The sequence below is a fragment of the Myotis davidii genome, unplaced genomic scaffold (genome assembly GCF_000327345.1).
Source record: "Myotis davidii unplaced genomic scaffold, ASM32734v1 scaffold1, whole genome shotgun sequence".
NCBI classification, from domain to species: Eukaryota; Metazoa; Chordata; class Mammalia; order Chiroptera; family Vespertilionidae; genus Myotis; species Myotis davidii.
The window spans coordinates 725,158-740,248 of record NW_006294681.1 but is presented as its reverse complement, the minus strand read 5'-3'; the positions used below and the strand labels follow the sequence as shown (position 1 = coordinate 740,248).

At 41.1% G+C, this 15,091-nt stretch overlaps 1 pseudogene; it reads left to right on the top strand.

The window, feature by feature from the left end:
- The first annotated feature begins 12,191 nt into the window (after nt 1-12,191).
- On the top strand, nt 12,192-13,399 carry LOC102767608 (annotated as a pseudogene).
- Nucleotides 13,400-15,091: the final 1,692 nt, after the last annotated feature.

The window sequence follows — 15,091 nt, the reverse complement described above, 5'->3', positions numbered from 1 at the left end:
ACTGCCAACCTGATCAAAATACCATCTTTGGCTTGCGCAAGAGGGAAAAGATGAAGAATGCAACTAACATCTTTGGATATATCACTGTTTGAAATAAGAAATAGATTTTGCCTACTATAACTAAACACGATACCAAGAACTTAACACACAATCATTTTATAACTCCGAAGTTATAAGACCTCATTGGCAGCACTCCATGTATAATATAATGTTATCCAAAGGATCTTTATTGTTCAATATCAATCTACTGAAAGATGAAGAAATGTTTTAAATAACATTGCAATATTACAGCAACATATACGGAAAAAGCTATCTGTAAGACAATAATGATATAAAAAGTGAATAGGCATGTTCCATATGTGAGGCAGCATTAACACTTAAAATATAATTAGTAAATTTATTTCTATGAAAATTTTTATATTAAGGAATTCCTTTAAAAAAGAAAGAAAGAAAGAAAGAAAGAGAAAGAAAGAAAGAAAGAAAGAAAGAGGAATTAGTGATCAATTGTTGCACATTATCATGGTTTGAACTTTTCCAAAAGAAATTCTGATGATTTGGTAAATGACAAAGCTACATACATTAAGATTAAGTAAAAGAAAGAATTCTTTCCTTGTAAAAAAAAAATAGTCCTAAACTGAGAGATTGACATTCTTCTAAACAAGGCACTCAGCTCCATTATTTTCTGTTTCCACCTCCAGGCTACTTAACATTACCAGAAAAAGCCACAGAATCTTGTCAGTTGGACTCACTGCAAATATGATGTCTATCATCAACCACACCCGCCACACTTGTTACCTTTCTGAAAAGGTGGCCAGAATCCAATTAAAGATTCTCCACACCCTCACCACTTGCTCCACCTACTCCCCCATCCCAGAGAAACCTACGTTAACTCTTCCACCCCAGTGCCTGCTATACTTGCCTCTCTCTCCTTCTCTGAGATTTGCTCCATCTGCCATCTTCCCTACTACATTTTCATTCTATCTCCATGTATCTTTTATCCTAGACCTAAACATTTGATCCAGTTTCTTTTAACCCCAACCAAAAAGCTGCATTTTTTTATTTCAATTTTCATTGTAGGTTGCATGTACTGAATTTTTTAAAAGTACATAAGTACTTGATCAGGCTAATTATATACTTCACATTATGTATTACCTATTTTATATAAACTTAATTTCTTTTAGAAATTGCCTGAAAATAGGCCGGATATTCCCATGCCAAACAGAATAAAAAATGAATGAAGATATAGAACTCTAAGGATGTTAAATTGAAATGGGACTTCCCATTTTCAACTAAAGTCAACTGAATTGAAAGGGAACTTCCAAAGATTTTCTAAGATATCTTAGAGCAGTGGTTCTCAACCTTCTGGCCCTTTAAATACAGTTCCCCATGTTGTGACCCAACGATAAAATTATTTTCGTTGCTACTTCATAACTGTAATGTTGCTACTGTTATGATCATAATGTAAATATCTGATATGCAGGATGGTCTTAGGCGACCCCTGTGAAAGGATCATTCGACCGCCAAAGGGGTCGTGACCCACAGGTTGAGAACCACTGTCTTAGAGACTGTGGATAGTTCCTCTAGGGCTAGGCCGTAAGGAAACAAATGATACAGAACCTCTTAAGCCTCGTAAAGGAATAACACACACACACACACACACACACACACACACACACACACTATATAGTGTGTGTGTGTGTGTGTGCGTGTGTTATTTTTAAAGCTATGGGGTCTTTAAAATGCTTAAAGCAAGAGAGTAACATAATCAGATTTGCATTTTTTTAAAAAGACTCTTTGGATATAGTGAACAGATAAAAATTACAACTCTGAAAACTGAGACCAATGGCCTGACATGAAGAGGGAGGCCAATGGAACAGGGCTGAGAAACACAGGCACAGCTAATCCTTGCTGGGCCCCTGTGGACGAGCACAGGAATGTGTCTTCCTCAACCCCACTGCCTCACCCTGGCTGCAAAGCTGGACAGCGGTGCAGGCAGACTTCTGTGGTATGGCTGCCATCTCTCAGCAGCCAGAGTATTTGCCCCATTCCTGCCCATCATCAGCACCTCTCCATTCATACCAAAGAAGAGAATACACCTCTAAGGAGGCAAACGGCAACCAGTTGAAAGGCACTAAAGAGGTGCCACATTGTATCCTGGAAGGTAAAACCTCTAGTGGTATAGGACTGAAGTTGCTGAGACAAAGGAATAACTGAGAGCAGTTCTGTCAGGCTCTTTAGCTTTTTTAAAAAATATATTTTATTGATTTTTTACAGAGAGGAAGAGAGAGGGATAGAGAGCCAGAAACATCAATGAGAGAGAAACATCGACCAGCTGCCTCCTGCACGCCCCCCACTGGGGATGTGCCTGCAACCAAGGTATATGCCCTTGACCAGAATCAAACCCAGGACCCTTGAGTCCACAGGCCGAAGCTCTATCCACTAAGCCAAACCGGTTCTGGCGGCTCTTTAGCTTTTTAGCAAATTTTTAAATTAGACAATGGACACACATACATGAAGAGACATATACAAGAATGTTCACTGTAAGAGCAAAATGTAGAAATGACACAAATGGATATCCACAGGAAAATGTATGGGGGTGGGGACCTGAAGTAGATTCACACAATTGAATATTATATAGAAGTCAACAAATAAACTATAGCTACAATAATATAAATAAATCTTAGAAATATATGAATGAAAAAATGCAAATATGAGGTTATTTATAATAATAAAAGCATAAAATGCTAATTAGACCTGAAAGGTCCGGACAAAGCTGGGCCTTCGAGGGAAGCCCGGGTCCCAGATGCCAGAGGGGGAAGCCAGTGCTGGCAGCCGGGGGGGAAGGAAGGCCTACTCTTGCACGAATTTCATACATCAGGCCTCTAGTATTCAGCATAATAAGCATGATATTTTGTTATAAAGACAAAAGCAACTAAAATCCCATTGCTTTTTGGAGGATATTAAAAAGTGGAGGGTGTTAGGAGAAATGAGCTAAGAAAGACCACTCTTTTGGGGGAGAGAAAGGCATAGTGTGCCTGAAAGGGGAGAGGAGCAAGGCAGGGTCTGAACAAAATGAGAGTCTTCAGTGCAGATCTTCATGCTTGTCCCCCTGCCCTTCTCTCTGCCTCTTAGACCCTCAAGTTGTCCATCTGGTCCAGTGAGACTCAGCCACCAACTAGAAGCAAATAAGAAAATGGGGGAAATAAGGCATTGTTATTTAAAAATAAAACAACACAGGCCTGGTTGGTGTGGCTTAGTGGTTGATCATCAACCTATAAACCAGGAGGTCATGGTTTGATTCCTGGTCAGGGCACATGCCCAGGTTACAGGCTCAATCCCCAGTAGGGAGCATGCAGGAGGCATCAATCAATAATTCCCTCTCATCATTGATGTTTCTCTCTCTCCCTCTTCTGTCCTCTCTGAAATCAGTAAAAATATTTTTAAAAAGAAAAAATCTACACTAATAAAAGAGAAACATGCAAATTGGTGTCACTCCACTATGCCCACCAGCCAATCAGATGAGTATGCAAATTAACCCAACAAAGATGGTGGTTAACTTGCATACACAGGCGTGGAGCAAAGACTGAACGCTCTGGCTCGAGTGAAGAATGAAGACTGAAGACTGAAGCCAAGCAGCCACGGAGCTGGAGGCTTGGGCTGCCCCCGGTGATGGAGGAAGCCAAGCTTCCAGGCTGCCCTGGCCACTGCTCAAGGGAGAGAACAACATGCAGGCATGGCCAGGAGCCTGAGAGATCAACACAGAGGGGTGCCTGCTCCAAGCCTTCTCGGTGTGGCTGGGGCAGGCCCCCAGCAGACACACACACTCACACACACATGGGGCAACTGCTCTGATCCTCTGTGGCACAGCGAGGGGCAGGCCCTAGCAGACACACACACACACACACACACACGGCACCTGCTCTGAACCTCTGTGGCATGGCTAGGGGCAGGCCCTAGCAGACACACACACAAGGGGCAACTGCTCTGAGCCTCTGTGGCATGGCTGGGGGCAGCCACCAGTGGACACACACACACGGGGCGCCTGCTCTGAGCCTCTGCTGCCAGACTGTGGCTTAGGACATCATTAGGACATCCACTGAGGGCTCCCGGACTGTGAGAGGGAGCAGGCTGGGCTGAGGGACCCCCATCCCCCAGTGCATGAATTCTGTGCACTGGGCCTCTAGTATATAATAATCTACCTTTCTAAAGCTAGCATTTAACACTTGTCGGTTTTAAATAGTAAACTGGGTCTAGTCCAGTGAAATATTGTACTGCATAGGCTCAGATGAAGTCTTTTGGTTATTTTCTGTTTCTTCACCTAATAAATTAGTCAGATACATTGATAATTCATAAAGGTACTAATGTAATATAAATGCTGTTTGGAGCCCTGATATTATACATTATAGACTCAATGATGTTTTATTTATAAACTGTGGATTAGTTTATTCCTTCCCCAAACTCAAATAAATACAGAAATAAAAATAAACTCCATATATTGACTCTTACTTAAATTATGAGTCTGGCATAGTTGAAAACTTTTTCCTTGGAAAAAAAGAGTGATATGGAGGTGAGGGAAGAACAATTTTGGATAGTGAAACCAGAAATTAATTACTCTAAATAGGAATTCTTCAAATTATTTTATAAGTAAGTGGTTGTGACATGTTCATTTAGCAGAAAACATTGTGATCAGTGGTAACAGTAAGAGAAAGGAAAAACTGAGAGAACATTTTTCTCTCAGTTCCATATTTTGAAAAGAACATAACCCACTGGACAGTTTATAAAATGTTTTAACTTATTATCTCAATTGTAGTAATGGTGGCAGCAACAAGTAGCAGTCTAGCATCAAAAGGTAGTGATGGGACGGAAAAGCCAACTGACCACTCAGATGGACTTCTCCGGGAACTGGCATCATCCTGGCGTGGTTGTCATCAAAGTGGATGCCACTTTTGGAAGAAAGGGTGGAGAAGATACTGGAAAGGCAGACTGGGGCCCTGGAGTTTTGTCAGGCTAAGGAGATTTTACTTCATCCTGATACAAACCGATGTCAGTTTACAGGAGGACAAGCAACCCCTCCGCGGTGCTTTCACGTGTGTTCATACCCTTATGTCCAACCACGGATGTTGAAAGTCAAAATGCAGGGAGACAGAATTTCAAACATAGTACAGTGATTCATTCATTTAGCTTTCTCCTTTGCCTAATCACCCCAAATCAAAAGAAGAACATCCAACAAAGAAGTGAGATTCTGCTGGTACTCTTGGTGGACAAGTGCTAGATTTTCATGGTCCACTAATGGCTTATCTGTGTGCATAGCAAAACAGAAGTGGCCTCATGCTGCCTTTGAACATACTGCAGCTTCATTTTCCCAATGTCTGGGTTTGTTATTAATAACACCTTAAGATGTTGAGTGGGAGGGAAAAAATAGATCAGGAATCCAATCCAATTTGAATACCTCAACTTATATTCCTTCTTCATCCTTAACTATTGGGGTAATATTGGGTAATCTCCTTGACTAATTTGAAGTAAATCCTATCTAATAAAGAGGTAATATGCAAATTGGCCATCACTCCAACCCACAAGATGGCCGCCCCCATGTGGACACAAGATGGCCAACAAGGGAGGGCAGTTGTGGGTGATCAGGCCAGCAGGGGAGAGCAGTTAGGGGCAATCGGGCTGGCAGGGGGGCAGTTAGGCATTGATCAGGCTGGCAGGGGAGCAGTTAGGGGGTGATCAGGCTGTCAGGCAGAAGCGGTTAGGGGCAATCAGGCAGGCAGGCAGGCAAGCGAGCAGTTGGGTGCCAGCAGTCCTGGATTGTGAGAGGGATGTTCAACTCCCTCGAGAGGTCCCAGATTGGAGAGGGTGTAAGCTGGGCTGAGGGACACACACCCACCCCCATACACAAACTTTGTGCACCGAGCCTCTAGTCCAGCAGTTCTCAACCTGTGGATCACGACCCCTTTGGTGGTCGAATGACCCTTTCACAGGGGTCGCCTAAGACCATCCTGCATATCAGATGTTTACATTATGATTCATAACAGTAGCAAAATTACAGTTATGAAGTAGCAATGAAAATAATTTTATGGTTGGGGTCACAACATGAGGAACTGTATTTAAAGGGCCAGAAGGTTGAGAACCACTGCTCTAGTCTGTTAAATAAGAATCATGGTGATACTTAGATTTATGGACATCAGGGGTTCTTACATGCAGACAGACCATAAGATCTTTATAAAAGCACGCTGTAACATGCATGGTGATATAATTATTAGGTAATTTGATAAGTGCACTACCCCTCATCTATGATGGGAATCCATAAGAAAGACATGCATTTTGAGCTATTCGTCTGGTGGTAATGTTTCAGTCATTGTCCTCCCACATTGTCCAGTCTTCCTCTTGAATGGCCAGAGTTAGAAATATAATCTGAATGGTAGACCAGTCTCCCTGTGAAGCTGTCAAGCCCAGATGGTGGACGCAGGCAGCTCTGAACTCAGCACAATGTTCCCCAGGCACTGACCCCTAGAGGACCATGTGATGATGGAAAATGCAGTAATTCAGGCTCTCTCAGTCTTACTGGAGATTCCAAAGGTGGTGTGATCCTTGATTCACTCAATCTAGTAACATAATAACCTTCACATTTGTATAGCACATGCCAGTTTCTAGCAACTTTATCATCTCCTTTGATTCTCAAAACAATTCTGGAAAATGTCAACTTATTATAACTATTCTCATTCTATATAATAAAGAGGTAATATGCAAATTAACCCTCACAAAATGGCTGCCTATGACCAAGCTGGCAGGGAAGTTAGTGAGGGACGACCAAATGACTGAACAAGCAGGCTGTGTGGAGTGACCAGGTCGAAGGGGGGTTAGTGAGGGACGACCAAATGCCAGACCAGCAGGGAGGGGGCAGTTAGGGGCGACAAGGCAGGCAGGCAGGTAAGCATTTAGGAGCCAGTGGTCCAGGATTGTGAGAGGGATGTCCGACTGCCATCCCCCAAGGTGTGCCAGATTGGAGAGGATACAGGCTGGGCTGAGGACACACACACACACACACACACACACACACGAATTTTGTGCACCGGGCCTCTAGTGTTATAAATAAGAAAGCTGAGGCTGAGGTTAGGTATGTGACTTGCCCAAAGTCACCCAGCTTGTAAATAGCAGAGCTAAGAACCAGACCCAGGCATTTCAAATTCAGGTCCCTATTTCTACTTCAATGCCCATACTTCAGAAACTTCAACCACTTTCTGTCTCTTGAGAAAAAAGAGAGAAAAAAAGAAGTCATGTGAATTTTGGATAAATACCACTTGATAGAACCAATAATTAGATTGAAGACATTGAATTCATAGCATTGTCTCAGAGGTGTCAAAGGGACTCTATGCCTTAGGATATACTGTGTTCAGTGGAAATTAAGAGGAAATGCCTTACTTCCTCACAGAACAATAGCGATCCCCACCTGAGGAGCAGTGGTGATCTTGTTAGCTATGTTACAATGTCAAATCTTAACAACTTGCCTGGTGGTCTGAATCCTTGGGTCTCTGAAAGTAACCACATAGTGTCCCCCTTCCTGATTATGGTCACTCTCAGTGGGAGTATCTGCAATAGGTTGGCCATATTGGAGCGGGGGAAGCATTAACCCTTATTTAATACCTGTCATTGCCATGTGTTTTGTTTGTGTGATGCTCATAATAAGAAAATGTAGATTCAGAAAGATGAGTAACTTGCTTAAAGTCACTCTTCTGGCAAGTGGCACACCCAAAATTCAAAACCAAGTCTTTCAGACTCCAAAGTCCATGATGTTTGTACTATAACTACTTCCCAAACTCACGAAGCAACAAATTAGTCTTTAATTCTGGGAACTTCCTTGAAACCCTTCTCAATTTATGGATCCATAATAAACCTCGAGATTAGGCATATGAGTCCTAAAAATGGCCTTTCTTTGATCATTTCTAATCAGTTCACAACCTTCTTTATCAGGTATTATAACCAACTCAGTTTTGTGTGTGAAGAATTCGAGGGTCAGAGACAGAATGCAGTATGTCCCCCCACAGCACACTTCTGCGTTCCACCACACCTACTCTTGGTCTCCCACAATCTACTCAAATGGTTCTTTCTTCCCCCAACACTTCCCTGTTTCTCATGTCAGCAGCAAGCTAAAATAAATAGTTTTGTGGTGTTCAAAAACAGTATTCTTAATAGATTCCCTTTTTAGTTCAGCTGACTTGTTTTTAACTAAAAGAATGTTTTGCATTTGCACTGGGCTTGGAGGAAATGTTATAGCAAAGATTTTGCTTTTATGAAATGAAAATAAGTTAATTTGTATTTAATATCGTGTTTCTGACAAATACAAAACAAAAGGCAGATCCTAAGTCTTTGGAGAAAAAAGTAACAGCTGAAGTCATCAATAGTTCAGGCAATAATAGGATGGAACCCCCAAAGGAAAAACATATAATCAGGTATCCTCTTTTGTTTGTGTGCCTGCCTTAACAAATCACCTGTTTAGATTACTACCAACCCCCTCCCCCAAAAAAACCCCACCCAAATAATTGCATAAATTTAATAAGCTCTCGCTGATCTATTTGGTTTTATAAATTACATTCAGGTTGATTGCGCTTTGCTTTGTTTTATTGGGATAAGGCGAAAATGCTTTATCACAAACAAACTACAAATCTTGAAGGAAAAAGAACTGAATTGATAAATACTTAGGTTTTCCCCAAATCTCATTCAATGCAGAAAATTTCAGTCATTTGTGTGCCTTAAAAATGAAAGAGCCTTTACACGTACACTCCATCCCCAAGATACATTCAGAGAGAGGAGAGATGGTCATTTAAATATTCTAAAGGGATTTAAGCATCTGATAGAGGACTGAAGGTCCCTTTTCAACCCACAATCCACGAAATTCTGTGAAATAAGTAAAATTTCATTTTGTAAAAATATGCATGCCACAATTTTAGTAACATTTTTAATTGTCTATCTTTAGAAAAATAGTTTGTTTGATTTAAAATAACCATACTGAGGCCCTCACAGCTGTGGCCACATATGGGACCAAGACAGGATTTAAAGCAGCTGAGAATTATAGTCTTATTTTATTTCAAGGGGATCAATTTGATTCTAGATGGCATATACCCTACACCCATCCTATAAAGCATCATATTTAAAAACATTGCATTTTTTTTTCTGGGAATATGAAAATAGAAAAAAGATTCCTGTTCCTTCTTTTCCCTGAAGTGTCAACACATTCACTGTTGCCAGCATTAATGACAATTTAGCAGCAGGTTCAATACTGCAGCATTTTTGACAATGAGAGGTGCTCAATATTGGAAGAGAGAGCAAGAAAGGTGATGGAATTTTTTATCTAGAAAGGTCATCTATGTATAGTGTGGGGAGGTGTAAAGTTAGAGTAGTGGACTGAATGATCTCCCAAGAACCACCCCCACCCTAACCAGTTTGGCTTAGTGGATAGAGTGTCGGTCCGCGGACTGAAAGGTCACAGGTTCGATTCTGGTCAAGGGCATGTACCTTGGCTGCGGGCACATTCCCAGTAGGGAGTGTGCAGGAGGAAGCTGAATCGATGTTTCTAACTCTCTATCCCTCTCCCTTCCTCTCTGTAAAAAATCAATAAAGTATATTAAAAAAAAAAAAGAACCACCACCACCACCCCCCACCTCCCCAGTCCTACGTCTCTGCGATATTTCCTCTGCTTTCAACTAACAAGAGCAGCTTATGGTAGAGAAACCTAAATACATGCATTTGCTCATTCTTTTCTAAAAAGGCAATTGACTTTACATGAAAGGCAAAAATAAAAAGAGAGAGAAAAGGAGAAAGAAAGAAAGAGAGGGAAGGTGTTAAGAAGCAAAAGAAGAATGAAAAGATAAAAGACATGGGTATATCATCTAATAGACAGATTGTCTTAATTTCTGACTAGCAGAGCCATACCAGAATCTGCACTCTCCTGATTCCATTTAATTTTTGCCTGAGTATACTTGTGTGAGCCTTGAGATGTCAGGGTCTGCTACTCAGCATACATAGCACACTAAGAGATATTTGGCGTGAAGACGATGAATTTTCAAACTAGTTCAAGAGTAATTGAAAATGGAATTCTGAGAAAAGCTAACGTGTATCCTTATCTCCACATAAACACATCAATACTCATTTTGAGCCTGCCAGCTATCTATCTGCTAGGAAACACTCAATACTGCTCCTTGTACATTGAGCAGATCATTGAGTTTTCTCTCAAAAACTAATAGTACAATCATTTGCAACAAGAAATTCTTCTTTGTCTGATGAAATAGTACCATCCCCGAGCTGCTGCCTTATATGTTAGGAAACACACAGGTACAGTCTATGAATTTCATACCCACCAGGGGAGCTCAGACGCGGGGCCGTAATATCACAGATTCCTGAAGCTGCAAGAGACCTTAGAGATCATCCAGTCAAACCCCATTATTTTGTAGGTAAAGTAGCTGAGCTCTTAAAAGTCATGTTAATACCCAAGTTGCTTGCTAGTATTACTTTCAAAATTGAATGTTCTCATTTTTCTTAACAACCGAAGCTCTACAGTTCTAGGAAAAAAAAAATCCCCTTGGGATAACAGCTTAGCTCCCGTTCTAGCCTGATTTTTAAAAATCATAACTATGTTTACACATTCTGCAGTTAGAGTATGCTGCTTGCTGTGATTCTGGTCCTATTTAGTGAGAAGGTTAATGATTTGGGAGGAAAAAAATATTACAATGCTGCTCCAAATAGCTAAGATTACACCACCACAAAGAAGCAGTTAGAAAAACGTAAGAATCTGTTACCTCATTTGATCCTGTGGGAACCTAATGTGATGTGCATGATTTTCCCATTTTACAGATGAGAAAACTGAGCCTGTTAAATCAAATGACATACTCCAAATAACAAACAATAAAAAAAATCAAGTGGTAGATCTAGGAACCTAAACTTTAAAGAAATAAGCAGATTCCTGTAGGAATCAGGTGGCAACAAGATCAAACACAAACTGCATGGAAATAAAAGGGACAGCAGTAAGGCAAATAATGAGTGGAGGTACACGAGATTGTCTGAATTAAAGAGGAAGAGGTTAACAGCATTATTGTCACAGAGAGTCTCAATGCTCTCAGTAAATCAGGAAAGCTCATCTGTTCAGTGTAAAAAAGAAAAAAAGTAAGATCAAGACTGGGACATTAGGAGTAGAGAAATGGAGTGAAACTGCTGTGCCCAAAGGTGATGTAAAGTCACAGAGAACAGGGCAGGTCTTGCTGAGGACAGATTGCGTAAATTTCTATATGACCCAATTAGTATGCTTTTAGACCTTTTACAACCAGGAAGACAAGAGTAGAGAATGCAGAGTCAGGCTGTATTTGATCCCAGAAATGCCACATCAGATCCACTGCAAGATCAAGAAGGTGCAAGATTAATGCACTCTTGAACAGTTAAGGTTTAATCACTAATCACGGGACCCAGAGTAGACAGGGATTCAAAACAATTCAGAAGTCCTTTGATAGCCCAGAGGATAAAGGAGCTACAAAATAAACAGGAGCTCTGGCTGGGTAGTTTGTTGGTTGGAGTGTTGACCCATACAACAAAAGGTTGTGGGTTTGATTCTTGATCAGGGCACATACCTAGGTTGTGGGTTCAATCCCCAATCAGGGCATGTATAAGAGGCAGCTAACGTTTCTCTCTCTCTCTCTCTCTCTCTCTCTCTCTCTCTCTCTCTCTCTCTTCTCTCTCCCCTCCTTTCCCCCTCCCCCCTCTCAAAATCAATAGAAACATATCCCCAGGAATTATAAAAAATAATAAAAAGTAAATATTAGGTTCTCTGGTATGAGGGAATGTTCAAGGTACAACTTATAAAAATTGATGACAAAAGGAAACACTAAAAATAATACTACTGATATAATTATTCATATTTTAACTGATCTTTGATATTAGAGATAAACTATTCTAAGTCAGTCAAATGAGATCCCATGGGAATAATCAAACTGATAAAGTGAAGGTGAAGAAATAGGAACATTAAGCAAAAAAATCAGGAGGCCTGGAGGGGATCTGCGCGCGGCCCGCTGGCTCTGCCCCCCGCGTCGGGTCCCGAGCAGGCCTCCCTCGGGCCATCCGATCCCGATGGTGACCGGGCCCAGCGGCGCCTGAGCCAGGATCGCGCAGGTCGCGGAGCCGGAGGGCGGGAGGAACATGACATCGCGGAGGCACCCAAGGCTTCGGGTCCGTGGTCCTTGCTCTCCTCGTCTCGGTCTATTTGTGCCACGCCTCTAAGAGGAAGCGGAAGTCTCTATTTGAAGCACTCGCAGTTTCACCCATGAAGGATCTTCACTGGAGGGAAGTCTCCAGCACCCAATGCTAAAGAGCATGATCTGGCTGCTCCAGTTTCTCTCGCTTCTCTCCGGCCTTGGCCCAGGGAACACAGTTTCACAAACCCAAGCATCCCCATTGCTGGTGGACGGGGTGCTGGGGGAGTCGGTAACTCTGCCCCTGAAGTTTTCTCCAGAAGAGATCCAGTCCATCACCTGGCTTCATAATAGAACATCTATCATCTTCATACCGAAAGATCCAGCACACATCCAGGTGACTGATCCAACACAGAAAGATCGACTGAAAGTCATCCAGTCCTCCTCCTTGCAGATCAACAACCTGACAATGGCAGACAGCGGACCTTACCGGGCCCAGATAGCCACAGCAACCTCCACAAAGATGTATGATTACAATCTGTGGATCTTCAGACGGCTGAGGAACTTACAAGTGGCTAATCACACTCAACTCTTTGAGAATGGGAGCTGTGAGATCCAACTGACCTGCTCTGTGGAGAATCCAAATGACCATGCCTTGTTCAGGTGGCAGGTCGCAGGAAACACAATCCTGGAGGAAGCAAACCTCACTATCTCTTGGGAGCCCAAGAATTCCAGTGAAGAGACATACACTTGCATAGCTAAGAATCCTGTCAGCTATTTATCCTTCTCTTTCTCTGTCCAAAGTCTCTGCAAAGGTGTTTTTAACGAAAAAAGTCAACGCCCAGTTATCCTATTGAGTATACTACTAGTGCTTTCTTTTATCTGTATCGTCGTGCCCTTAATTGTCTGGAAGAAGAAAAGAGTAGCAGCAGAGACCCCGAGGGGCGACTCAGGGAATGAGCCAGCCAGTCCAGAGAACACTGTGTACGCTCAGGTCACTCATCCAAACACGAAAACGGAAATCCCAATACCTATGAAAAATAATGATTCCTCTACAATTTACTCCACAATTTGTCAACCCAAACAGCCCATTCCTTCCAGGGCAACTGTTCTTGACAACATCGTCTAAGTTGCTGAAATGTCTCAAAGGAATTCAGGAATGACACATCTTCTCCTGATCCCATGGGAGACAACAGAGCATCATTTCTGCCTGGAAACAGAATTTCAATATCTTCGATGTTTCTAACTCTCTATCCCTCTCCCTTCCTCTCTGTAAAAAATAAATAAAATATATTTTTAAAAAAAGAAAGAAATCAGGTATTCAATAAATAAGTTAAAAAAAAGAATTCAAGGATGTTCACAGGAGTTAAAGTAGAAAGACAAACTATAAGCTGAAATTATCAAGACAGATGAGTCATAGAAATTGATCAATAACACAGAGACTAGAAAGAAGACACTAAAATGGATAAAAAGTGTTCAAAATATAGTACAAGGATGTTTCTATTAAAATTATGTGACAAAGCAACTCTCAACCCAACAGCTTTTATTGCAATAAGTAAGCAATAAAGGTAGAAGTCACATCACCTGAAAAGAGAACATGATGGCGTCAGGTAATTTTTCATTAAAATTAGATGTTGATTAAATCATGCTAAGAGGGTTGGGTACAGTAAAGGAACTTATAGGTATTTTGTGACTTTTCAGATCCACAATGTAAATGTCTTAGGCTCTCAGAAAATAGAGGCAGCTTTTATAATATTTCTACATCATCTTATTCCTTCATTTGTTCTAAATATTCCTTAAATACACACAGGCATGCCTTCTTTTAATGTGCTTCACTTTATTGCACTTTGTAGACATTGTGTTTTTTACAAATTCAAGATTTGTGGCTGTTCTAGGGTGAGCAAGTCTATCAGTGCCATTTTACCAACAGCTTTAGCTCACTTTGAATCTGTGTCACATTTTGGCAATTATTGAAGTATTTCAAATGTTTTATCATTATTATACTTGTTATGGTGGTGTGTGATCAGTGATCTTTGACGTTACCACTGTAATTGTTTTAGGATGCCACAAAGCATGTTCACATAAGGGAGCAAAGTTAATTGGTAAATGTGTGTCTTGTGTAAGGAGAGGCAGCAAGTGCTGATGTAGAAGCTGCAGCAGGTTATCCAAAAGACCCAGCTAAGACAATTAATGAAGGTGGCAACACTGAACAACAGGTTTTCAATGCAGATGAAACTGCCTGATTTTGGAAGAAGATGCCTCTTAGGACTTTCATAGCTACAAAGGAAAAACCCATTTTCAAAGCTTCAAAGGACAGGCTGACTCTCTTCCCAGGGGCTAATGCAGCTGTGACATTAAGTAGAATCCAATGCTCATTTACCATTCTGGAAATTTTAGGGACCTTAAGAATTATGCTAAATCTAGAATGCTTGTACTCAATAAATGGAACAACAAAGCTGGGACAATAGCGTATTTGTTTACTACATGGTTTACTAAATATTTTAAGCTTGCTGTTAAGCCCCACTACTCAGAAAAAAAGAAAAGATGTTTTTCAAAATAAGACTGCTTATAGACAATGCACCTAGTTATCCAAGAGCTCTGATGGAGATGGACAATGCAATTAATGTTGTTTTCATGCCAGCTAACACAAAATCAATTCTGCAGCCATGGGTCAAAGAGTACTAGTAATTTTGACTTTCAAGTCATTATTTAAGAAATGCATTTTGTAAGGCTATAGCTGCCATAGGTAGTGATTCCTCTGATGGATCTGGGCAAAGTCAATTGAAAACCTTATGGAAAAGATTCACCATTCTTTTAAATATATTTTTTATTGATTTCAGAAAGGAAGGGGGAGGGCAAGAGAGATAGAAATATTAATGATGAGAGAATTATTGATCAGCTGCCTCCTGCATGCCCCA